Here is a 27,592-nt window from a genome sequence, read left to right as displayed (position 1 = left end):
TTCCCCCCTCATCCTTCTAAATTCCAACGAGTACAGTCCGAGTCTACTCAACCTCTCCTCGTAATCCAACCCCTTCAATTCTGGGATTAACCTAGTGAATCTCCTCTGCATACCCTCCAGCGCCAGTACGTCCTTTTTCAAGTAAGGAGACCAAAACTGTACACAATACTCCAGGTATTGCCTCACTAACACCTTATACAATTGCAGCGTAACCTCCCTAGTCTTAAACTCCATCCCTCTAGCAATGAAGGACAAAATTCCATTTGCCTTCTTAATCACCTGTTGCACCTGTAATCCAACTCTTTGTGAGGGCAAATTTCACAGCAGGCGTTGTTAAATGCCCTGTCACCGAAAAATCTGGACCATTACCTTTCATTCCCACTGAGTATAAATTCAGCAATAAAACAAATCCTTCAGTGTTCCGAAAGAGTTAACAACAATCAAACTTGCGATTGGCAGGTCACTGAATGCAAACCGAACATTATTTATGAAGTTAAAAAAAGAACACTGCTTTCTTAAGCACCTGACATCACAGAAAAGCAGCTAAATAAAAGACTGAGTGAGAGGTAATTAAAGTTTCACATGGCATTGGATGAAGTCTCTAAATTGAACTGCATTCTCTCAGCAGACTAGTGTTTCGTGCTCATATCACTAAAGCTTAAGTACATCTCCAGAAAGAAACTTCAACTGGAAAGGTTATCATGCTTCTTAAAATAGAGAAAAGAGTAACTTTGTGTATGATAATCCATTCGGTCCATCTGTCATTTCTGCCTTTGCATCTGACCTAATTTTTGTTTCCTTCTTTTGTCAAAGTATTCAAGTTTGGAAAAATTGCATATTATAACACCAACATGTATGGTAGCACAGTGGTTAGCACTGTTGCTTCCCAGCGCCAGGGTCACAGGTTCAATTCCCGGCTCGGGTCACTGTCTGTGTGGAGTCTGCACTTTCTCCCTATGTCTGTGTGGGTTTCCTCCAGCTCATCCGGTTTCCTCCCACAAATCCTGAAAGACGTGCTTTTAGGTAATTTTTACATTCTAAATTCACCCTCAGCGTACCCGAACAGGCACCAGAATGTGGCGACTAGGGGCTTTTCACAGTAACTTCATTCCAGTGTTAATGTAAGCTTACTTGTGACAATAAAGATTATTATTATGTTTTTAGTCTCAGAGAGCTCAACTGTCTTGGTTCACTGTTTATTTTCTTTGTCAGCACCTCAAAACTGACAATAGCCATTTCTGCCATCAGGATGGCCTGGGTATGGTGTATTCCTTCATGGCAAGCATTTCTGTCAGTCTTTGATGAGAGGAGATGTGATTTAAGCGGGTGATTCAGCATTCCAACTTCTTGCTTTAAAGTGGCGCTGTATCTGTCAAACCTGCTGGAGGTGTTATTTGAGTGGCAACTGTCTGGGGAATTCAATGCACAACCTTCTTGATGGGAGTCAAGCGTTCAACGTCTTCATCTATGCAGCCTGCTCTTTGTGAGAAACATGTTCATATTTCTCATGTTAACATGGCACACGTTCACAAATTTAACAATAAGATATTGGATTACGGCACAAGAGCCTTATCAAAGTTTCACTATTCACGATGATGTATTTGAACTAACATTTAGCCAATATAAAATATTAATATTGCTTTCCATTTACATGCTTTATATGAAATTAATTAATATAAGCGCTTGCTTCGAAGGTGTAATAACTGAAGGGAAAATAGAGAACAAAAATAAGAGAATAACATCACCTTGTCTGCTCAAACGCAGTGGTTTGAAGTGTATTTATTTCGATGCCAGAAGTGTAGCAGGCAAGGCAGATGAACTTCGAGCATTTATTGGTACTTGGAAATGTAATGTTGTGGCACAGAAAAGTGGTTAAAGGAAAGGCAAGATTGGTAGCTGAACGGTGGAGGATATAGATGCTTCAGGAGAGATAGAGGGGATGTAAAAGGTGTGGGGGAGTAGCATTACTGGTTAAGGAGAATATTATAGTTGTACTGCGGGAGGGCACCTCGGAGGGCTCATACAATGTGCCGCGCTGGGTAGAGCTCAGGAACAGGAAGGGGGCAATCACAATGTTGGGGGTTTATTACAGGCCCCCAACTACTGGCGAGATATAGAGGAGTAGAAAGGTAGAGAGATTTTGGATAGGTGCAAAAGTAACAGGGTTGTTGTGGTCGGGGACTTTAAGTTCCCCAATATTGACTGGGACTCATTTAGTGCACCCCATGTGCAGGGGGCTGCTGCGCATCCTGCAGATCCAGACCCCCATCAGGCTGGGGATAGACCCAGAGGGGAAGGCCAGCGATGGCCCAAGATGTACAGGCATTGTTTGTTGTTCCGGGAGATGCCGCACAGCATGTGCCGCAGGAGGCTCCGCCTCAGCAAGGAGATGGCCGGGCAACTGTGCCACGTCCTCAAACCTGGCACCCTGGGGACGATACCCACTCCTGGTGGCCATGGGGGTCACTGCAGCCTAGAGCTTTTATGCCACCAGCTCATGGTTCGAGAAGGGCGAGAGCGGAGACTTGTGCTGCATATCACACCATATGCAGCGAACCCTAACCCGACAATCCACAACTGCATCCGTGAGATCATGGATGCCTTGTATGTACAGGCAGCTGACTATATAAACTTTGAGCTGGACCAAGCCCACCAAGATGCTCGAGCAGCAGGATTCTCCGCCATCGCCGGGGTGCCCCAGGTCCAGGGGGCAATAGATGGCCCGCATATTGCCTTCCGCGCATCGAGCCCTTCATTAACAGGAAGGTGTTCCAATCAACCACCACCTCTGGATTCTGCACCTCTATGCATGCTTTCCAGGGAGTGTGCTTGACAGCTACATCCTGGGACACTCAGAGATCTCCAGAGTCTTCGAGGACCATAGCAGGATGATGGGTTGACCTCTTGGGGAATAAGGGGTACCACTGAGGTCCTGGCTGATGACACCAGTACAGAGACAGGAGACTGATGCAGAGATGTGATATAATGAGGCCCATGTTACCACCCATGCTGTCATTGAGCGGGGCCTGGACCGCACTGGAAATGAACTGCAGTACACCCCCATCCCCCCCCCCCCCCCCCCCCCCCCCCAAGAGTCTCCCAGTTTGTGGTAGGCTGCTGTGGCCTCCTCAACCTGGCACAACAGTGGGAAGACATGCTGGAAGAAGAGAAGGAGTGACATGCAGCCTCCTCTGAGGAGGACAAGGAGGGGCCTGACCAGGAGGGGCTGGAGGACAAGTCCAGGGGGGAAAGCTGGAGGGAGGAGGACAGGCAGCAGCGGCGCGGTTCCGGTATGCCCGGAAGGTCAGAGAGGCCCTCATCCTCGCCCGCTTCTAATAGGACGGGGCTTTGTCTATCATCTGACCACTCTTCTCCACATCCCCCTCTCACTTACCATTTTAGCTTCCCCCCTCCTTCCACTAACCCCTCACTCCATTGACCACCCCCGCCCGACCACCCATTCCTCACTCCTCCCCCCTCCCCCTAAACACCCCCTCCCCCCCCCCCCCCCCCCGCCCCCCGATTACCCTGTTCCACCCCCCAGCGTCTGTGTAAGATCACTCCAGGATGGTGGACCTGTGTCAGCATTGTCAGATACAATGCAGGAGAGTGATGATAACCCACTGTGAGGTAAGCTCTGTTTATCCTCAATCTATGCCTCGTCTGACTCCTGTCTTTCGGCTGACAGCACGCTCACACCCATCGCCTGCATGTGGTCTGCATCGGAGGCTCCTGATCTAAGGCCACTGACCCGGGTTGGGGAACAGGTGGTGGGGGGAGGAATAGAGGGCAACAAGGGTTTGGGGGAGGAGCGCAGCCCACCATGCGGATTAACGTGACAGAGGCTTCATATGTAACAGATGTAACACATTTTAATTATGAACATTCGCAATCCTAACTGTCCACAGCTACCAGTAGTACCCACCCCCCAACTCCCCAGTGCCTACTCAGTGATCCTCAATCTTCTTAAGGTGGCACAGTGATACCGTGGTTGGCATTGTTGCCCAACAGCGTCCAGGACCCGGGTTCAATTCCTGGCTTGGGTCAATATCTGTGTGGAGTTTGCACATTCTCGCTGTTGTCTGCGTGGGTTTCCTCTGGGTGCTTCAGTTTCCTCCCACAGTCCATAGATGTGCGGGTAATGCACAATCAATTGCACAAAGACTTGAGTTGGGTGCAACTGAGGCTTTATTGCTCTAAGATGTGTGGCCTCCCACAGCAGCTGGCGAAATGGCTGCAGCATGAGGGGGGGCACACATATTTATACTCCGCCTACTGGGCGGAGCCAGCAGTCAGGGACTACCAACGTACCTGTAGTACAGGTCCTACCATACATCACCTAATAGAGGTGCAACAGTGGTTTACCACATTCACCCTCTGTTAAAATTGAGTCCGGCGGGGGTGATGGAGAATAATATACAACAAATGGTTTTCTTTTTACATTTACATTTACAATATTTGATAGAGAGAAAAAAAAGTCTTTTGAAGTCCAGTGGAGCAGTTAGAGGTTTAACCGGTCTGGGGCCTGGATGTGCCGTTGGGAGCGATGTAGTGGTGGCGGCGATGCCATGCTGGTTTGATGTCCGGAGCCTCCGGGAGCGTGCCAAAATCCTCTTCATCCTCAGGCGTTGGCAGGGGGAGGACGGATGGTGCCGGGGGGTTGCTGCTGGGAGCGCCGGGGGAGGGGAGCGCGGTGCCAGGCCAGTGGGGGTGTGATCTGCTGGTGCCAGGTCCGTGACGGCCGTCAGGTATGCCACGTAGGTATACTAGGGGTTTGCGTGGAACAATTAAACCATTTCCACCAACAGGTCCGCCTTGTGGAGTCGGACATGCCTACGGAGTAGGACGGGTCCTGGAGCTGCGAGCCAAGTCGGGAACGACACCCCGGGTGTGTCCCATTCTCCCTCTCTACCTGTCCATTTCCCCGGGGGTTGTCGTTCTGCTGGAGGCGATACCCCTGCTGAGCAGGAACTGACGCAGCTCATCACTCATGAAGGAGGATCCCCGGTCACTGTGGATGTCGGCGGGGAAACTTAACAGAGCGAAGATTGTGTTGAGGGCTTTGATGACGGTGGCAGACGTCATTGTGGTGATATGATTTGCATAGCTGTCTGCCATTGGTGCAGAACACCGGCTTACCATTGGCCCTGGTCGGTCATGTGCCTCTCGACCGATTGGTTGAGACCAGTCATGTGACAGCTCTCCGATTGGTTGAGAGGCTGAGTTAACCATGCCTCCATACCGAGGTATAAATAGTCGGAACGCCAGGCGGTCGTCCATTTTATTGTAGACAACCGCAGGGATAAGTTCTAGCTTATTAAAGCCTAACTTTTGTATAGCAACTCGTCTCTCGTGCAATTGATGGCTCATCAATTTAATAAGCTAGATTTTTGAAGATGGAGTTCCGGATCAAGCCCAAATGCCTCCGCATCAGCCCGCAAACACCGAACTCTGCAGAACATTTTCAACATTGGCTGGCATGTCTCCTAGGATACTGGAGTCTGCAACCAGCCCCCCCACCATGGCACAGAAGCTTCACATCCTCCACTCCAGCGTGGGTATAGCAGCCTACGCGATAAACAAGGGGGAGAATAATTTTGATGCCGCCATGCTAAAGCTGAATGGACAATTCCTTAAACCAGTCAACAAAGTATTTGCCCGACATCTGCTGGCCACCAGACAACAGCTCCCCAGTGAGTCATTAGACCAATTTTACCAGGCCCTCGCCATCCTGGGGAGGAACTGCTCCTGCCTCGCAGTTTCAGCTACGGTACACATGGAACTGCTGATCAGAGATGCTTACGCGGCTGGGATGCAGTCCCCCGCTATCCGCCAGCGGATGCTGGAGAAAAATAACCTCAGATTAACTGAGGCACGGACTCTCTCATGGGATGGCGAAGGGGAATCTGGAGTATTCATCGACCACATTGAGAAAATACGTGTTATGGTCGGTGGAGGGGAGGGCCCCTTTGAAATCCACACTGAGGCGCTCAAAGGGGCGGGAGGCCTTCACCAGGCACGCAATGTCCGGCCGATAGAAGTGCGGCTTGCACTCCGCACAGCCCTGGCAGTCCCTGGTGATTGTCCGTACTTCCTCGACGGAGTAGGGCAGATTGCGTGCCTTTATGAAACGGTACAACCGTGTGACTCCCAGGTGACAAAGGCTGTCGTGCACGGTCCGGAGTCGGTCTACCTGTACGCTGGCTCATGTACCTCGGGATAGGGTGCCTGGGGGCTCGTTGAGCTTACCGGGGCGATACAAAATCTCGTAATTGTAGGTGGAGGTCTCGATCCTCCACCTCAAGATCTTATCATTCTTGATCTTGCGCCGCTGTGTTATTGAATATGAAGGCTACCGACCATTGATCAGTGAGGAGAGTGAATCTCCTGCCGGCCAGGTAATGCCTCCAATGCCGCACAGCTTCAGCGATAGATTGGGCCTCTTTTTCGACGGATGAGTGCCGAATTTCTGAGGCCTGAAGGGTGCGGGAAAAGAATGCCACGGGTCTGCCTGCCTGATTGAGGGTGGCGGCTAGGGCGATGTCTGATGCATCACTCTCTACTTGAGGGCAGTGTCCCGTCTGCTGCGTGCATCCTGGCCTTGGCTATATCGGCTCTGATACGGGCGAAGGCCTGTTGTGCCTCGGCTGTCAGGGGAAAATGGGTTGACTGTATGAGTGGGCGGGCCTTGTCCACATAGTTTGGGACCCAATGAGTGTAGTACAAAAAGAACCTCAGTCAGCGTTTGAGGGCCTTCGGGCAATGGGAGAGGGGGAGCTCCGTGAGGGGGCGCATGTGGTCGGGATCGGGCCCCAGAACTCCGTTCTGTACCACATAGCCGAGGATGGCTAAGCGAGTCATGCTAAACACGCACTTCTCGTTGTTGTAGGTGAGGTTTAGGAGAGTTGCGGTGTGGAGAAATTTGGCAATGTCGGCATCGTGGTCCTGCTGATCATGGCCGCAGATGGTGACGTTGTCCAGGTATGGAAAGGTGACCAGCAAACCGTACCGGTCGACCATTCGGTCCATTTCCCTTTGGAAGACCGAGACCCCGTTGGTGACACTGAAGAGAACCCTGAGGAAGTGATAGAGGCGGCCGTATGCCTCGAAGACAGTGTATGGACGGTCCGATTTACGAATGAAGAGCTGGTGGTAGGCGGATTTCAGGTCTACCATTGAGAAGACCTGGTACTGTGCAATCTAATTGACCATATCAGATATACATGGGAGGAGGTACGTGTCGAGCTGCGTGTACCGATTGATGGCCTGGCTGTAGTCCATGACCATTCTGTGTTTCTCCCCAGTTTTAACTACTACCACTTGTGCTCTTGAGGGGCTGCTGCTGGCCTCGATGATGCCTTCCCGAAGCAGCCGCTGGACCTCGGACCTGATGAAGGTCCTGTCCTGGGTGCTGTACTGTCTGCTCCTGGTGGCAACGGGTTTGCAATCTGAGGTTAGCTTTGCGAAGAGGGAAGGCAGATCGACCTTTAGGGTCGCGGGGCCGCACACAGTGAGGGGTAGTAGGGGCCCGCCGAATTTCAGGGTTAGGCTCTGGAGGTTGCACTGGAAGTCCAGGCCGAGTAGTAGTGCAGCACAGAGGATAGGGAGGACGTGGAGGTGGAAGCCACTGAATTCTATGCCCTGGGCCGTGAGTGTGACCGTACAGTACCCCCGGATCACCATGGAATAAGATCCGGAGGCCAGAGAGATTTTTTGGTTGGCAGGGTGTACCGCGAGGGAGCAGCGCCTTACCGTATCCGGGTGGATGAAGCCTTCCGTGCTCCCGGAGTCCAGCAGGCAAGAGGTCACGTGTCCGTTGATTTTAACACTGGCCGATGCGGTGGCCAGGTTGTGCGGACGAGACTGGCCGATTGTCACTGAGGCGAGTCGTGGTCGGTCGTCGCTGGTGTTGGATGATGGAGAGCCCGGGGGGCACAGGTCCTGGAACGCTTGCGGTGCCCATGTGCCGTGGGGGAGACAAGATGGCGGCGCCTGAAGGTCTTGAGGAGGACAACATGGCGGCGCCTATGGGCCGCACGTGGCGGGGATTGAACAAGATGGCGGCGACACTGGGCAGCACGTGTTGCTTGGAGATGCAGATGGCGGCGCCCACTGGCCGCATTTGGTCTGAGGGGGAGAAGATGGCGGCGCCCACTGGCCGCGAATGGTCTGAGGGGGAGAAGATGGTGGCTCCCACTGGCCGCGCATGGTCCGGGGAGGTGAAGATGGCGGCGCCCATTGTCCGTAAATGAGGGGGGTTGGGGCGATAGTGCTGACTGCGCGGGCCTGGCACACAGTGGCAGATTACCCCTTCTTGCCGCAAGCCTTACAAAGGGCAGCGCGGGCCGGGCAGCGTTGGAGGGGGTGTGTCTGCTGTCCCCAAATGTAAGATCAGGGTCCCCCGGGGTTCACTGGCTGGCGTGTGGTGCAGGTGTATTGGCTGGGTAAGGCCCCCGCTGGGGCGGCCGCCTGTGGGGTCCATGATGCGTAGGAGGGGTGGGCCGCGCAGCTGGGGGTGTAGGCCTGAATGTTGCGCAAGGCGACTGTCATAGAGGGCGCTAGTTTCTTTGTCTCTGTTAGGTCGAGCGTGGCCCTTTCTAACAGTCGATGGCGTATGAGGTCCAACCCAATCCCCTTAACAAACACGTCCTGCATGAGGAGGTTTGAAAGTTCAGTGGCCATAACGGCCTGACAGTCACAGTCCCAGACAAGTGGGATTGGGGCCCGCCAGAAGTCTTCGATGGACTCACCAGGGAGTTGAGAGCGAGTGGCGAGTACGTGCCTGGCGAAGAGCGTATTCGTCTTCTGAGCGTACTTCTCTTTTAGAAGCGTCATGGCTTCGGTGTAGTTCGTTGCGTCCTGGATTAGCGGAAAGACGCTGGAGCTCAACCTTGAGTACAGGATCTGTATCTTCTGAGCCTCCGAGACAGGGCTGGGCGCCGAGTTGATGTACACCTCGAAACAAGCTAGCCTGTGCTGAAAGTCCTTTTTGGCGTCGCTTGAATGCGGATCCAGCTGCAGGCGATCCGGTTTGATACGGAGGTCCACCTTTTTAAAATCTAGAGCAATAAATTGATGCACGATCAATTGCACAAAGATTGAGTTGGGTACAACTGAGGCTTTATTGCTCTAAGATGTGTGGCGTCCCACAGCAGCTGGCGAAATGGCTGCAGCATGGGGGGGACACACATATTTATACTCCGCCTACTGGGCGGAGCCAGCAGGCAGGGACTACCAAGGTACCTGTAGTACAGGTCCTACCATACATCACCTAATAGAGGTGCAACAGTGGTTTACAACAACGGGTTAGGTGGATTGGCCATGAGAAATTGCCCCTTAGTGTCCAAAAGATGTGTATGTTGGATTAAGGGGTTATTGGGATCGAGCGGGAGAGTGAGCTTGGTTTCAGAGGGTGGGTGCAGACACGATTGGTCAAATGGCTTCCTTCTGCAATGTAGGGATTCTATGATTCTATGATTTTTAATATTTCATGCTCTGCTGCTGTGTCTAGTTGTGTCTGCAGGATGCTCATCGGAGGTGAAGGCAGCCTGCTGCCTTTTGAGCCATGTAGCCTTTGATGTCCCTGGCAAGCATCCTCTGGAGGGCCTGGGACCGGAGAGCTCCGGCCACCTTACCAGTTACACAGGCGTCACCATGCCATCCTGTTCTGCACGCTGACCTTGTGACATACTGGGGTAAGGAAGGGGAGACTTGGAAGCACTGGAGACTATGGTCACCTCCCTGGTGGATAGCTCCAGATCCATCTCCCGCACTCCCTCCTCCCGAACGGTGCCCATGGGGCCCTGGAGGACTCGGGATGGAGTGGCAGCTGGTGTGAACTCCAGAGGTCCCTTTGTCATCCGGCCCTGCCGGCCCTGGAAGCTCCCCACTGTCTGTACCATGGTGGCGACACCCTCAGCGATGTTCCTCAGTGATTGGGACATGTTCTGCAGTGCTTCTGCAATGTCCACCTGCCCTGGGACATGTCCCACAGTGACTGCGACATGCTGTCAAGGCCCTCACCGAAGGCCATCACTGTCTGAGCCATGCCTCGGACACCTCCACTCATAGCACTGATGCTCATGGCTTTGGACTTTCCACTGCAGTCGTCAGACTAGCATTGTTGACCTCGGTGCCACGCACTGTCAATGCCATCTTCTGCTTCTGTAGCCTTTGGGACTCCATCAATCAGCTAAGCACTCACCAGAGTGTCGCTGACATCCCCTCCCGAACCTTACGACCATTTTTCCAGCTTCTGCACCAGCTCCGGAATAACCTTGGCCAGAGGCTCGGCCTCTGGCTGGGACCCTGCTGAGTCTGGGGATCCAGCAGACCTCTGACTGCTGACTCCCATGGATATTCCAGCCTCCATCAGATGTGCATCGGTAACTGTGTTTTGCTCACCAAATTGCACACCAGAAGCCTTTCCGCTAATGTTTCACTGAGGTGTGTCTCTGCGCTGATGGAAGGTGGGGTGATAGCTGAGATGCCTTGATGGTGCTTTCCTCAGAGCTCTCCTCCTCTGAGAAGGTCTCTGGGGTGGCTGGGAGGGGAACAGTTCCGGATGGCACGGCACCATCAGATGGAGAACCTTGAGACAATGGACACGTTATCAGTGAGAGAATCATTTTGTTTGATATGAACAACTCACTTGAGACAGGTCATCTGGGTGAAGAGGCAGTGGATCCTCACCTCTGCGGGCACAGGCCAACCTCGCTGTCAGTGATTGCTCTCTCCTCGGTTAATCCCGCAAACTCCTGGACCCGTTCCTCATTGAGGGAGAGGATTGATGTCCGTCACAACACTACCTGTCTGGGCCCTTTCTCATCTCTTATGTGCGAACTTCTCCTGTGGGGACGAAGAGAAGGCATCTGAGCCGTACACTTGACATATCAACGGGGCTCTATGGCAGGTGTCAGGTATGAGCACCGCTGCTGGGCATGTGGGGTTTTGCTGGTGGGTGCTCGGGTGTGCTGGGGCATAGGCTCTGTATTATGTTGGGGGGTAGTAGTATGAGATGCCAGCTGCCAACTCATGGTGGGGGGGGGTTGTGGCAGTGAAACCAATGCCAGGGGCCCGATGTCAGCTTAACTGTGCAGCCTGGTTCTGCCCGAACAGACGGCTGCTTCCACTGCCTCCCCAGTGGCTGATCATCCAACCCCCTCGTGTGTCCCGTCTCGCCGCCATGGCGTACAGTAGCCTGGTCAGGTCGGCATCCTCGTAGCGTGAAGCAGGTCTCCGTGGTGGAGTGGCTGTGTGCTGACTGAAGTGTGTTCAGAGGTAGCGGTTTATGAGCTGCTCCCCTTCTTAGCAGAGAGCAGCCGGGCGCGTTCCAGGAGAATCCGCTGGGGACACAGCCATTTCCACCGTGAAGTCCATATGGGGCCATTTCCGGCACTGATTGCTGTTTTATACGGGCTATAGTTTTGTCAGGTCGGCCGTCGGGAAGTACCTGGGAAGTTGGCCCCACTCCGGCACCTAGTGTTTCTCCCTTTAGAACGCACCCATGTTTCTTGCACCCAATTTAGAGCACCCAATAATTTTTTTCCAATTAAGGAGCAATTTAGCGTGGCCAATCCACCTACCCTGCACATATTTGGGTTGTGGGGGCGAAACCCACACAGACACGGGGAGAATGTTTAAACTCCACACAGTGACCCAGAGCTGGGATCGAACCTGGGTCCTCAACGCCGTGAGGCAGCAATGCTAACCACTGTGCTACCTTGCCACCCCTCATTTAGTAGCAAATGACTCTTTCTTTAACTCAAGAAAGTCTGGTTAAAGTGGCTTTATTTAAGACATAAATATTGGCCTGGGAAAAGGTCTGTCAGGGGAGGGATCCTTTGTCCATTAATCTTGTGAAACTGATTGGGTTGAATAAAGAAAGGGAGCCAGTTCATCCTTCCTCAGCTGGGATACCAAATTTGGGTAACCTTACCTGGGGAGAGGGGGCAGTCATAACAACAGCAATTAGATAATAATGACAATCACATTTTTGCGATGTCGATTGAAGGATAGCTATTGGCCAGGACACTGTGGATAACACCTCGGCCCTTCTGTGGGATAGTGCCTTACGATCTTTCATATTCACCTGAGGGTATGAGATGGGCTTCTGATTGAACACCTGAAAGAGGGCAGTTTTGGAGCCAAGGAAGGTCAGTCGAGATTGTTGTGCTTAAATCCTGAAACCCAGACACAAGAGTTCTACCATCTGAGCCATGACTGACACCGTACCAAATAAAAATCCATGGATTTTCGCTTGCTGAAGTAAAAACTGAAAATGCTGGAAAAAATCAGCAGGTCTGGCAACATCTGTGGAGAACGATATGGATGATATTAGTTATACTGTGGAGTCCAATATGACTCTTCTAACCCTGCACGAGCATAAATTAAAGGGACAGGCACTCATCATGCAGGTGAGATAATATTTTGGAACATCACAATGTGTCTAGACATCATTGGGGGTATTTTGCAGAGCCCCTGGATTTGCATCTGCCCACCCCCCTCACCCCCCAGGCCCCCTCATCCCCCTCAAACCTTCCTCCCCTCCCCCCCATGCACCCCTGACCCCTGGCCCGCATGTCGTCTTCTGTCTTACAGGACCTGACGGATATGGGGTGGGTCCATCCAGAGCCCCCCGCCCCCACACAGGGCCCCCCCAGATGGCCAAGGGGAGAGCAGCCCAAACGCCAGCCCTCCACCCAAGACTCAGGACACCCCGGAGCTCGGGTTGGAGGATGACACTGACGTTCCGTCACAGCAGACTTCTACACCTTCCATCTTCCCAGAGACTATCAGCTCGGTTGGGCACATTGGTGAAGAGGTCCCTGGGCCACCCACTGGTCCGCACCACACATCACATCCGGTACAGCAGGTGGAGGTAGGAGCAGCCGAGGGGCTGGACAGTCGGAGGGCAGCCCGTCCCCAGGAACCAGACGGGTCCTGGACTTTTGGAATATCTGGTCCCAGCCACAGTGCAGATGCAGTCAGACACCCAGGGACCACAGAGGAGATGACGGCGAGCGTCGAGCACCAGCAGGCGCAGATGGAGGACTCCATCCGCGTGCAGGAGCAGGGTGTGGTGCCGATCATGCGTGCCACCCAGGCCAACACCGTAGGGGCAGCGTCCGCAGTGGAGGCATTGGGGGGGGGGGCGATGGTTTCGGCTATGGATCAGCATGTCCAAGGCCTGGGGCATTCTGTGGAGGCGGTTGCCAAGGCTCAGGACAGGACTGACCTCTCACAGGCTGCCATGTGCAAGAACCACCTGGGCATTGCAAGGGCGCTCCTCAGCATGGCCCAGTCACAGCAGGTCATGGCTGAGAACGTTAGCGGCATTGCCTCGGCTCTGGCCAACGTTGAGCAGACACTGGGCAGAATGGCCCTGTCCCAGAGGGAGGTGGCCCAGTCACTGGCTGATGTGGCACAGTCACAGCGTGATGTTGTGCAATCCCAGACAGAGATGGTCTACTCCCTATGCTCCAGGGCCATGAGCGGGCAGGCCCTGGTTGAGACCAGAGCGGGCCTCCAGGACTGGCAGCTCCAGGCGCCGGGAGTCCTAAGGGGATGGCTCTGCTCACACCCCAACGGAGTAGCCCGGGGGCCATCAGGCATCGCGAGGGAGGAGGTGGTGATGGAGCCTTTGCCGGTGACTACCACAGGACAGATGCCGGACTACCGCAGCACCTCGGACTTCCCCGCTCCTGTCCCTGGTGAATCGGATGAGCAGCGGGCAGAACAGGGTGGCACCAAGCCAACCGAGCAGCGACCGGGCCAACCAGGCCAGGTCGTCCAAGGAGATGCGCACCGAGGGAGCCTTGTCGCAGGGCAGGAGTCACAGCTGACTTTTCTGACCATCTTGTCCAGCACTTAGAAAAAAGAAATCCTGGAGAGATGTCCCACGTCGTCACGCTGGCCTGAATGAGCAGGGATCATCGGCTTTCCAGAAATCAGAGTGCCTTTTTTAAAGGGTCAGTGCTGGGGGTACTGCCAGGGCATAACCAAGTCACTGTTTGGCCATGTCACTCACCCACCTGGGGGCTGTACTTACCTGTGCATCCCCAGTGCGGTACCTTCGCCTGGTTCATTTTGCTCCAGAGAATCCCAATGTGGGATTGAAGTTCCTGATCACTCTGGGCAGGGTCCTCATTACGTCAATAGCAGAGAGCGGGGACAATCGCGCGTGGGATCTCGCCGGTTAGAATCTCATTTTTGGCCTCTCATAGGATTTCGCACCCACGTAGCCATTCGCGCCTGCGAGGAGCACAGGAGCAAAACCCTGGCCTCTGTCTCTCTTGCTGGATAAATTCCACACAATTGATGGTCAGCTTTCTGCAGATATCTTGTTCCTCAAAAAACTTACCTACTACAAATAGGTTCGACAAAGTGGCACAGTGTTTAGCACTGCTGCCTCACCCAGGAGTCCATGCCAGGGATTCATTATTGATTCCGCCCTCGGATGACTGTCTGTGTGGAGTTTGCACTTTCTCCCTGTGTCTGCATAGGTTTCCTCCGGGTGCTCCGGTTTCCTCCCACAGATGTACAGGTTAAGTGGATTGACCATGCTAAAACTTGCCTCTTAGGGTGCAGGAATAGGGTGGGGGATTGAACGTAGGTAGCGTGGTCTTTCGAAAGGCCAGTGCAGACCCAATGGGGCAAATGGCCTCCTTCTGCGCTGCAGGAATTCTATGATTCTATGAAATAATGGTGTGATATGCTCAGTTTTCCAATCTGAATGCATAACTCCTGAATCTGTGCAGTGAGCGGCATAATAGAAGAGGGAAGGGGGATAAACGGAGAGGCTGAGAGTAGGGTGGAGAAGAACAGCATGAAATTGAGGCCGAGAGTGAAGCAGCATAAAAGACGAAGCCAAGAATGGAGTGGTACCATAAAAATAAGAGGACAAGAGCAGAGTGGAGCATCCTAAAGGAGAGGCCAGGAGCACAGCAGAACAGTTTCACAGGAGAATTCAGGAGCAGAATGGAGAAGCAGAACAGTTTCACAGGAGAATTCAGGAGCAGAATGGAGAAGCAGAACAGTTTCACAGGAGAATTCAGGAGCAGAATGGAGAAGCAGAACAGTTTCACAGGAGAATTCAGGAGCAGAATGGAGAAGCAGAACAGTTTCACAGGAGAATTCAGGAGCAGAATGGAGAAGCAGAACAGTTTCACAGGAGAATTCAGGAGCAGAATGGAGAAGCAGAACAGTTTCACAGGAGAGTTCAGGAGCAGAATGGAGAAGCAGAACAGTTTCACAGGAGAATTCAGGAGCAGAATGGAGAAGCAGAACAGTTTCACAGGAGAATTCAAGAGCAGAATGGAGAAGCAGAACAGTTTCACAGGAGAATTCAGGAGCAGAATGGAGAAGCAGAACAGTTTCACAGGAGAATTCAGGAGCAGAATGGAGAAGCAGAACAGTTTCACAGGAGAATTCAGGAGCAGAATGGAGAAGCGCTATGTTCTGTGATTGAACAGGGAGAAAAAAATCTAATAAAGTGATGTCATCGGACAAAGAGTCCCATGGGTTTAGCAAACTGGTAAACCTTTAATTTAATTTAAATGAATCAGTTGTAAAGAAAGACTAGGTCTATTAATTAGCACAAGGCCTCAATCCAATTTGATATTTTATCATATAATTACAATCAATGCTCAATTAATTAATCAGATCTCGGTGATGAATTTAAAACTACATTGCAAAAGATTCCGATTTTTCCAGTAAATTAAAGTCTACTGTGTCGAGATGATAAGAATTAAGTAAAAATATTTATGTTAACTTCTTACAAAATCATGTGACATCAGCACCAGGGAAGTGGCTGACTGCTGTGTAGCTGGTACTTATTTAAATGTTGAGTTTATTTCTATTCACTCAGTTAATACTATAATAAATAGAGGTATGGCAGGGTATCTCAGTGCCATGGAGTGCATATCCTGTTCCAGGTGGGAAATACAAGGGGCTGGAAAATATGGCAGGGGAATGAAGGGTGGGGGGGGGGGGCGGAGTCAGACAGGGTATATGGTGCACCCTCCCAGAAACCACATTGGTACAGAGCCAACGCATTCTCTGCCGACTCACTCTGCAGCCATGAAGTGCTGCGGGGCTAATCAATGAGGATTAGGGTTAGGGGCAGAAGTCCCGCCCTCTTGAGCTCCAATTGTCCAGCAGTTTCATCAGTCTTAACAACACCAGGTAGAATTCAATGGCGGCTGCTGGGAAATGAAATGAAATGAAATGAAAATCGCTTATTGTCACGAGTAGGCTTCAATGAAGTTACTGTGAAAAGCCCCTAGTCGCCTGGCCCTAGAGTCCTGGTGAAGAGAGGACCCTAAGATCTTGGATCCCTGAAGCAGGAGGGCCCAGGGCCTTGCGCTAGAGTTGGCTAGGTTAGGGAAAGGGGCAGTGGTGATGAGTTTAAGGGAATAAGTGGGTAGGAAGGGAGCCACAGTGGGTGTGTGGGGAGGGGGGTGCAGATATATCCCACAATCAGGCAGTCAAGTAGGACCAGGCAGATAGTGTAGAAATCCACTGAATGTACCTTACTCTCCAACTATTATTTTCGTTATGAATTCTCGGGAGGGTGATGGTTCTTCTAGAGAGTGCAATCAGAGCTAAATCCATGGCACAGTGGCTCGATCAGCTGTAATGGGTAGCAGGAAGAAAATTGGGAAAGCAACATTGATAAGGAGATTATACAGTAGGAACAGAAAGCTATTTCTGTGGCTTCAGACTTGAATTTGGGATTGCATATTGACCCCCTGGTGCTGGGGTCAAGGGTGTCATTGAATGGTTGTCGAGCACACTGAATAGGGAATGTGAACAGCCAGCAGTCGTACTCTTTATCAGTACCAAGGACATTGGTCGATAAATGGAGGAGGTCCTGTAAATAGATTTAAAGGAAGATAGAAAAGAATCTAGCAAGTAGGACCACCAGGATAGTAGTCTTCAGATTATCTCCAACACCAAGAGGCAGTAAGTATAGAAACAGATGAATGCATGGCTGGAGTGATAGCAGATGAAGGAGGGTTTTAGATTCTTGGGGCATTGGAATGGGTTCTGTGGAATATATAACCTGTACAGGCTGCAGGGGTTGCCACTGAACAGTGTTAAGACATTGTTGGACAGTTTGGCATAGGTATGATTTAAAGAAATGTGGCCGGGGGATGAGAGTCAGGATGTTGCAAAACAAGATGCACAAAGCATTGGGAGAGACAGATAGCTCTGGAGTAAGAAATAGGAAAACAGTTGGTGCGATCAGAGCAAAATGGAATGAAATAAGGCTGAAACTCTGTTGACTGTGTATATGTAAATATGCAGAGTATGGGGAGATGTTGGTGCAGATAGAATGTTGGAATATGAAGGAAAGATGATAATGGAGGTTTGCCTCAATAAAGGACAGAACTAGTTCTAACTATTCCGGAATGCAAGGAAAGAAAGGATGAGGTTTGTTAATACAGAACTGGAGAGAGGATGTCCTACAGGGGGAAAGGGCAGAATCTATTTGATTCGAGTGAAGTACCAAAAGAGGTACTTATATACTACTGGGTACATTTTATAGACCACTAACTGGAGGGAAAGATATAAGGGAACAAATTTTCAAAGAAATTAGAGCGGGACAAAATATAGCGGCATGGTGGCACAGTGCCTCACAGCGCCATGGACCCGTGTTCAATCCCAGCCTTGGGTGACTGTCTGTGTAAAGTTTGTTTCCTGTGCCTGCATGGGTTTCCACCGAGGGCTCCGGCCTCCTCTCACAGTCCAAAGATGTGCAGGTTAGGTGGATTGTCCATGCTGAAAAATTGCCCTCAGTGTTCAACAGTAAGTGGGGTTATGGGGATCGGCGGTGCTCTTTCAGATGGCCAGTGTAGACTCGATGGGCTGAATGGCCTCCTTCTGGGCTGGAGGAATTCTAAGAATATAAAAATTAGAAGAAGGAACAGGCATGCGTCCAATTCAATATGTTCCGCCATTTGATAAGATAATGACGGATCTGATTGTGATTTCAACACCACTTTCCTGTCTGCTCCCTCAACCCAAAACCCTTGGTGATCACAGTCCTAACTCAGTCTTCGATATATTCAATGACCAGGCCTCCACTGCTTTTTTGGGAAGGGAATTCCACAGACTAAGAACTCCCTGAGAGAAAAAAAAATCTCCTTAATCTCAGTCTTAAATAGGAGACTCCTAATTTTTAAATTGTATCCCCTAGTCTTAGGCTGCACCAAAAGTGGAAACATCCTCCCAGCATTCATCCTGTCAAATCCCCTCAGAATTTCATCTGAGTCAAGGGGAAGTGCCAGGGGGTGCCAGGATACTGCCCGGCTGAGATTTTCCTTTCTCACAACCTGGTTGACTTTGCCTGATTATATTATCATTTTCTAAATGTCCTGCTCTTACCTCCTTAACAATGGATTCCAGTGTCTTCCCTATGACAGACATTAGGCTAACCGGACTAAAATCACCTGCTTTCTGCCTCCATCTCTTCATGAACAGAGGTGTTACATCAATGATTTTTCAATCCACTGAGACCTTTCTGGATTCCAAGGAATTTTAAAATATCACAAATAATGCAGCCACATTTCCACCGCCACTTATTTTCAGACTCTTGGATGAAAGCCATCAGGTCCAGGCGACTTGTCAACCTTTGGTTCCAATAGTTTTCCCACCACCCTTTCCCGAATAACTATGATTGTTTTAAATTCCTCACTTCACTTTATCTCTTGATTTTCAAATATTCTTCGGATGTTTTTGTGTCTTCCACAGAGAAGACAAACACAAAATACCCATTCAACGCCGATTATTAATTCCCAATTCTCAACTTCTAAGGGACCGACGCTCACTTTATTTACCATTTTCCTTTTAAAATATTTGAAGAAACTCTTATTATCTTTTATATATGTCGAGCTAGCTTTCTCTCAACTCTAATTCATCCTTCATTAGTTTTTTTAGTCATTCTTTGCTGATTTCTAAAATCTAACCAAATTATCTGAGCTACCACTGATGTTTGCAGGTTAAACTGGCAGATTAAGTATAATGCAGAAAAATGTCCAGTGTGAAGTGCTCCATTTTGGTAGGAAGATTCAAAGAAAGGTTACGACCTGGGGTCATTCTGCACATATTGTAGAAGTTGCCAGGACAGGTGAGATAACAGTTTCTAAGTTATCGGGGATCCTGGTTCTGATAAATAGAGGCATAGAATACAAAAGCAAAGGCGTTATGGTGAAACATTTCTAAAATGTTGGTTAGCCATCAACTCGTGTATAGTATCCAATTCTGGCCACTACACTTTCAGGCAGATATGAAGGCATTAGAGCAGGGGTGGGCAAACTATGGCCCGCGGGCCACATGTGGCCCGCCAAAGGTCTTTATGCGGCCCACCAAGTCATAAAAAAAAAACAAATTTTAAAAATGTTTTTTTTTAAGGTTAATGGGGGGGGGGGGGGGGGGCTGTTGGGTTACTTACTGGTATAGGGTGGATACGTTGACTTGAGTAGGGCGATCATTGCTCGGCACAACATCGAGGGCCGAAGGGCCTGTTCTGTGCTGTACTGTTCTATGTTCTATGTTCTATATGAGGCGCCCAGAATCATAACCGGGTGAAGTAATTATTTTACTTAATATACTATGCAGCCCTTTAAAATTGTGAATTTCTGAATGTGGCCCTTGCACGGAAAAGTTTGCCCACCCCTGCATTAGAGGGTGCACAGAAGAGATTGAGGAGAATGGTTTGAGGGATGACGAACTGGTACATGGTTAGCACTGCTACCTCACAACACCAGGGGCCCAGGTTAAGTTCCAAACTTGGGTGACTGTGGTGAGTTTGCACTTTCTGCCCAGTGTCTGCGGGGGTTTCCTCCATGTGCTCCGGTTTCCTCCCACGGTCCAAAGATGTGCAGGTTTTGGTGGATTGGCCATGCTAAATTGCCCCTTAGTGTCCAAAGGTTAGGTGGGGGAGAATCAGCCTCGGTAGGGAGCTCTTTCAGAGGGTTGGTGCAGACATGATGGCCCATATGGCCTCCTTCTGCACTGTAGGGATTCTATGTGAAGGCAAGCTATTTAATAGAGGTGTTTAAACCCATCAGGGATCGGGATAGAGCAGAAAGGGAGAAATTGGTCTTATTGGTAGAAAGGTTGAAAACCAAAGGACATGGAATTAAGTTGAATGCAAAAGAACCAGAGGTGACATGGGAAATGTTTTTCTTTTTGCAGTGCGTGTATACAATTTGGAATACAGTGCCTGAGTGTGCGATGGAGAATGCTAAATTATAGCTTTCAGAAGGAAATTGGAGAATTATCTGAAGAGAAAGAAATGCAGGGCTATGGGAAAATGCAGTGGAATGCAACTACCTGAGCTGCTCTTGCAGAGAGCTAGCACAAACATGATGGGAAAAAGGGCTTCTACCTGTGCTGTAGCCATTCCAGGATTCTATGGTCTGAACTTTCCTGCGGCGGAGGTGGCTCACCATTGGGAGCCCGAAGATGTTCCGCTCTCACCAAAGTCAAGGGCAGTTTGAATGGCTCACCCGTCCCACCGCCGGGAAGGGCCGGAAAACCCTGCCCTGTGATCTTAACTGTCTCTTACCTCCTCACCAGAAAACCGAAGTACAGAAGTGGAATAGTTTGACACTACTTCTATTGTTACTGATGATGGGATTGAGTCAAAGCACTGCATCTCACTCACCACATTCCAATTAGACTCAAATGCAAATGAACTTGAAGTAAACAGTGTAATTATACCCCCCATGAATGATGATCCCATTTCTGTTTCTTCGTACATAATGCACAAACAGTAAACTAGCACTCTGCTTAATACAGCGTGAGATCGATCATGTCCACGCCCATTTATCAAACTGAATGGTTAAAGCAGGAGTGGTTCTTTGCTGTCGCTTGCCAGACAGTGTGCAAATATCTGTTTAATGATGAGTGTAAGAGCAATGTGTCAGAGCCACAGTGTTGCAGAAAGCCTGCATCATGAATGACTGACACCTTACTACCTGCCAGTACAAGTAAATAGGCTGTCCCATTGTACTATGTTTCACAGTCAACCCTGTTAGTGACAGTGGAACACTTGGTCCAAAAACAAATGAGCGCAATTAATTTACTCTGCCATCATGTGAACACAAAAGGCAGGCATTGCGTTAACGCCGAGGGCTCGATAATATAACAGTTTATGAGGTGTTGCTGCCCTCTGCTGCAGAAGATCTTTGTGATTTGCTGACTGCAATATTGATTGCATGCACAGGCACCAAGGGCAATAACAATAAGACTGCTTTTTTTGCTCCCCAGTGACTACATTTTAAAGACCAAGCTGTAAAGAAAAGTGTTTTAAATAAATATGATGTTGTGCGGTTTCTCTAATGTAATCTTGGCAAATCCTGGAAAACGCTAAGCAACTGTCAGTCAAAAAGATTAAGTGGAATGCGCTGGGCTGGAAGCTCAATGTGTCAGGGTGAAAAATGTATCAGCCATGGCTCAGTTGCTAGCCCTCTCACCTCTGAGTCAGAAGGCTGTGGGCTCCATAGACTTGAGCACAAATTCTAGGCTGACACTCCGGTACTGTACTGAGGGAGTGATGCATTACTGGAGGACAAGATGATAAACCAAGATGTCTGGCTTCTAAAATGGATCTAAAGATCTCATGGCAGTGTTCACAAAAGAGGACGGTCTTTCTCCACTTATCCCTCAATCAGCATATCACAAAAACAGATCATCTGGCCATCAGTGGATTATGGAACCATGCTGTGTGCAAATGGGCTGTACGTTGTCTGGTGCTTACAACTTACACATACAACTGCAATGCTTGTAAAATGCTTTCACGTCTCATGTGGAGACAATAAATAACTGCAAGTTCTTTAAAAATAATTTTGCAAAGTGCCTTGTGCTCAGAACAGAATTTTACAAATAAAGGCTTCTTTTATAATATATTTGAATCAAAATTATATTTTAAACGTTCATCAAAAGTCAAGCATAACTTAAAAAGTATGTAAATTTGTGATGTTCAAAATAAAATTGGTTGATCCAAAGGCTACAACAGAAACATTCTGAACCTGTCTGATTAGTGAGTGCGCAACACAAGTTTAGTTTTTCTCTGTGGAGCAATGTCTGTGCAAGATCCTTTCCGGTACCAATAAGGATCTTAGCAGTCGGATTCAAAGGTAAAGGGGTTCATGCGCATGAACCTACCATCCCCCGACAGCATGAAAAACAAGAAAATCATGGTGTCAATCAGTGTTCAGAACTAAATGGAAGACAGCGTTGCCATTTTGGACCTAGCCAGGTGGAGAGGCTTGACCTCTCCACTGATACCAAGAGCAATGCAATCGGGAGTCTTAAACTCCAGACAGGGCAACCCATCACAATACTGTTGGAGGGAAGGGGCTAGACAAAGCACAATCCAAAACTTGTCCTCTACATTAGATCAGGTAGATCATGAAGATACTCATATGGTATTAATGGATGAAGGCTGCATCAGTAGGGAGATCCCCAGTCGTCGAGGTTCCCTTGCCATTGGAACTGGACCTACCTTCTGTCAATGGCCGTGTGTCTGCTGATGTGCAATGACATACCTATGTTAAAAGATGTCCCGCACCAGGCGTTTAACGAGAGGAAGCCAACACTCCCACCCCCCATCCCCCCCATCCCCCCCCCCTTCCCCACACCCCCCCCCCCACCCCCCCACCCCACAAAGACAAACCCTGCAGTGATTGACAAGAGGTGATGTGGACAGCACCGTGAGATCTGGAAGTCCCTAACTTTGGATCAGCACGTAGGCGGTGGAGTTTGATTCAATTGTGTCCCTCTTGGAATTGGAGCAGGAGAGCATTTTGACAGCTATCTACACAACTGAATAGCCGTCTTCATGATCCACTCTGCTCACCTCGCATAGGAAAAGGCTGGAAAAGGTGCCCTAAAAATCCGCATCCAATCTGTCTGGAAAACCACATCCAGCAGGTTCATCTACCTGTGGTCCGAAAATCAAAGTTAAACTCAATTTTGAAAACTCCTGGAATGTACAAAATGACATGGATGATGAGTAAGACAGTCGACCCGAGCGTAAAACTGCCCTTGTTGCCTGTGAACTCAGGTACTTCATCATCGATGTGACCGCCCTGCAAGAGACTCAAAAGGCAGGTGAATGGCAGCTCAGGCAAGATGGAGAGGGTTCTGGAGAGGAAAACCCGAGGATCATCCCAGGATGCATACAATTGGATGCGCTATCAATAACAGACCCATCAACTGACTCTCGGAGCTCCCAGTCGGCATCAATGACTGCCTCATGATCCTCCATCTACAACCTGCCAGGAACCGGCAGGCGACAGTCATGAATGCCTATGCCCCAACACCCTTGATGTCAGTCATGAGTCCAAAGAAGGCTTCTACTCCATCCTGGACACTATACTCTCCAACATTCCGAAAGAAGATAAGTCCTCCTTCAAAGCCACGGTTGGAAAGCATTCCCAACTCTGGAAAGAAACCATCAGAAAGGGAGGAGTTGAGAATTTATCACTAACAGATGGTCCCACCAAAAAGACAAGTTCAAAGCACTGGCACATGATTGACTTTGTCATTGTCCGATCACGAGACCAAAATGATGTCCTTATGACCAAAGCGATGACCAGCGCAGATGACTGCTGGATAGGCCACTGGCTTATCTGCTCCTCTATGTCTATCAAACTCCACCAGAAGCAATGGAAGGTGAAGAAGCAGCTCAGAAAAAAGATCAACATTGAACGGCTTCAAGAGCCAAGCATGCTAGTGAATGTCCAACAATATCTTCTCCGTTTTCCTCTCACAGTCCAAAGATGCGCACATTAGGTCGATTGGCCACGATAAATTGTCGCTTAGTGTCCAGGGACGTGCAGGTTAGGTTCAGCATAAGGGGGAGTAGGCATGGGTAAAGTGGTCATTCAAAGTGTCGGTGCAGACGCAATGGGCTGAATGGCCTCCTAGGGAGGGATTCTATGAACCATATGGAGAGACGTCACAGGTCAATATCAGTTCTTTAGGTGGGTCTAAGTCTATTAACAGGTTTGAAGAATGCAGAAATTGCTTTACTCAAGAAATTGAAAGCTTCTTCCTGGGGAGCCTCCCAAGACCAACAATGGTGTTTATTTGGAAGAATAAGCAAGGGGGATAATGCCATCAACAAGTTTGGTAAAAAAATGTCCATAGTCGTTTATCATCCCCAAAAGTGATTTACGTTCAGTTGTGTTTGTGGGAGAAAGCCTTTATTGCCATAAGATTGTCTTCCATGGGGTGTAATCCTTGTACATCTACATGTTGCCCCAGGTAAGTCACCTCAGTGGCTTGATGGGCAAACCTCTCTTTTTTGAGGTGAGTTTCAACCTCCTGAAATCTCTTTAAAACCTTCTCTAAGTTTGCTAGCAGCTTGGCCTCTATAGATCCAGTTATGAGACCATCATCAAGAATTACTACAGCCCACAGTAGCCCGTGTAGTGGACTGTCCATTGCTCTTTGAAGTGTTTCACATGCTGAAGACATGGCAAAGGCAGATATGTGTACAAGAACATGCATTTGTGTGTGTTTATCATGACATACCCCTGGGAAGCACCATCTAATTTGAGTTGCTTGTACGCGGTCCTCGTATCCAGCTTTGTGTAAAATGACCTCCTGTCAGCTTTACATGCAGGTCTTCAATTCTTGGGATTGGATATTTGTTCAGCAGGCAGCCTGATTAACTGTTAGCTTATAATTACCACAAATGCAGAAGGTTGTATCCAGTTTCAACACAGGGACTATAGCTCCTGCCCATTCTGAGAACAGAACTAGCTGGATAATGTCTAGTTTTTCCAACTTGTTTAACTCAATATCCACTTTCTCTGGTGAAGCACATGGTACCAGACTTCATGCCTCGCTGTACTGGTGGCAGCCAAGAAGAGCAGGTTCTGGAGACCGCAAAAAGGCCAACACAGACTGGAGGCAGAATCCCATGTGTAGGGGGCCGCCGCACACACTGAAGACCCGGCTACCCATCTGACTGAGGATGAAGCCAAAGGGGGAGGCCAGCCCCAGCCCAAGGTGTGCAGGAGTCGATGGTCCATCCATGAGTTGTCAGAAAGCATATGAGACTGGATCTCACGAGCATGGCACCCATGGAGGATGAAGAAACCCACTCCTGCTGGCTATGAAGGTCATTGCAGCTGTAAACATTCATACCATTGAGTCATTCCTGGGCTGGAGCGGGAACCTGTGATATCATAAGCTTCCGCACAGCGGTACATTCGAGAGGTGACCCATGCCCTGTATGCCTGGACTTCAGGCTGCACCACCTTTGAGATGGACCAGGCCCACCAGGCTGCCTGGGTTCCAGGATTTTCTGCAAATGCTGGGATGCCCCAGGTCCAGGGGCGATCGATGGCATGCATGCCACCCTGTGAGAACTAGGGCATCAAGGAGTACCTATGTTTTTTTTATAAATTTAGAGTACCCAACAAGGGAGAATTTAGTGCGGCCAATCCACCTACCCTTGCACATATTTGGGTTGTGAGGGCGAACCCACGCAAACAGGAGGAGAATGTGCAAACTCCACACAGACAGTGACCCAGATCCGGGATTGAACCTGGGGCCTCGGCGCTGTGAGACAGCAGTGCTAACCACTGCACCACCATGCTGCCCTAGGGAGTGTCCTATGTTAACAGGAAAGGGTTCCACTCCCTGAATGTTCAGATCATGTGCGACCATCATCTCCGAACCATGCACGTAAGCGCCTGCTACCCTGGGAAAATGCATACGAGCTGCGTCCTGGGGTACTCAGAGATCCTCAGTGTCTTTGAGGACCATCCCAGAACGAGTGGGTAACCTCAGATACCCACTGAGGTTTTGGTTGAAAATGGCAGTCCGGAGGCCTGAGACCGAGGCGAAGATCAGTTATAATGAGACCCACACTGCCACCTGCGCTGTGCTGTCTTTGAGCAGTGCATCGGCCTGCTGAAAATGCAGTTCTGATCCCTGGATGACTCTGCTGGTGCCCTGCAGTTTACCCCTCAGAGGGTCTCCCACTCTGTGGTGGTCTGCTGTGCCTTGCACAACCTGCCACAGTAGCTGGGTGACATGCTGGAGGAGGAGGAGCAGGAGGAGGTGGAAGGACATGCGACCTCTTCTGAGGAGGAAGGTGGTGGACCAGGAAGGGGTACAGGCAAGCCCAAGGAGGAGCCAGAGGGTGGAGGATGGGAGGCGGCAAGGCTCTGACATACGCGGACGACCAGGAAGGCCATCATCGTCTCCAGATTTCCGTAGGTTGCGTCAGTCAGCTCAACCCACCCATTTCCCACCCTCCTCCCTATCCGCTCTATTCCCCCCATTTCCCTCCCTCCACTCTTCCACCATTTTCTTCCCTGCCCCTCCTCCTCTTCTTTCCCCCATTTTCCCTCACCCAAATTTCCTTCCATCTCCCCGTCCTCACCATTTCCCTTCCAGTGACCCCAGGATGTACATCAGAGGCTGTGGCAAACCTCTGCCTTCTGCGTGCTGAGGCCTTTGATGCATCTGAAAGGCCTGGAGCCGGGGTGGGGGTGGGGGATCTGTCCGACTTACCGGTGTCTCTGGCATCACCTTGCCACTCCGTTCTGCCCACTGCCCTTGGGATTCACCAGTGTCAGGACAGGTGGGATTCGGAAGAACTGGAGACTGCCGTTGTCCCCTTGGTGGCAGGCCCTGGGTTGGCCCCCAGCACTTCCTCTCTGACGATTCCCGTATGCCCCTGGGGGACTGCATGGGAAGAAGGGGCAACTGAAGTAAGCTATAGAAGTTTCTGTGTGATCTGGAGCTGCCAGTGCTGGAGGCTCCCAACCGTCTCCACCATAGTGCTAATTTATAATAATCTTTATTAGTCTCACAAGAAGGCTTACATTAATACTGCAATGAAGTTACTGTGAAAATTCCCCAGTTGCCACACTCTGGCGTGTACACTGAGGGAGAATTCAGAATGTCTAATTCACCCAAAAAGCACGTCTTTCAGGACTTGTGGGAGGAAACCAGAGCACCTGGAGGAAACTACGCAGACAGAGGGAGAACGTGTAGACTCCGCATAGACAGTGACCCAAGCCGGGAATCGAATCCGGGTCCCTAGCGCTATGAAGCAACCATGCTAACCACTGTGCTACTGTGCCGCCCATAATTGTAATTGATAAAAAAAGCATTTATCGAAGCCGATGCTTTTTTCTAAATATTGATCTTTCGTTCCTGAAAGTGCGAACTATTGTTAGGGGTCCAGACCCCTAGTAACCCAGGCAAATGTTCCTTTATTCTGTTTGAGGCACTCAGTGCAGGGGCATCTGGAAAAGACAGCGGAATAGCAGAAAGCCATGATGCTCAGTTGCAGACACACTGGGGAAAATAATGATGAGCCAAATGAACTCCTTCTGCATCGTAACATTTCTGTGATTCTGGGTGTTAATTGATTGACTGTTGGTTAATACTGGACAGAGTCCTCCTTTTCTTCAATGGAGAAGGGGTGCAATGGGAAGCTGCTAACAAACCATTATGAGGAATAACACTCCTGATCGGGCCGGACCAGCATGGATAGGGAGTGGAATCCAACTCTGGTACAACCTTAAAACAGCCACAATCAGGTGAACAA

The sequence above is a fragment of the Scyliorhinus canicula genome, chromosome 6, assembly GCF_902713615.1.
Source record: "Scyliorhinus canicula chromosome 6, sScyCan1.1, whole genome shotgun sequence".
Lineage (NCBI taxonomy): Eukaryota > Metazoa > Chordata > Chondrichthyes > Carcharhiniformes > Scyliorhinidae > Scyliorhinus > Scyliorhinus canicula.
The sequence above is the reverse complement of the archived record's forward strand: the minus strand, read 5'-3'. Positions refer to the sequence as shown.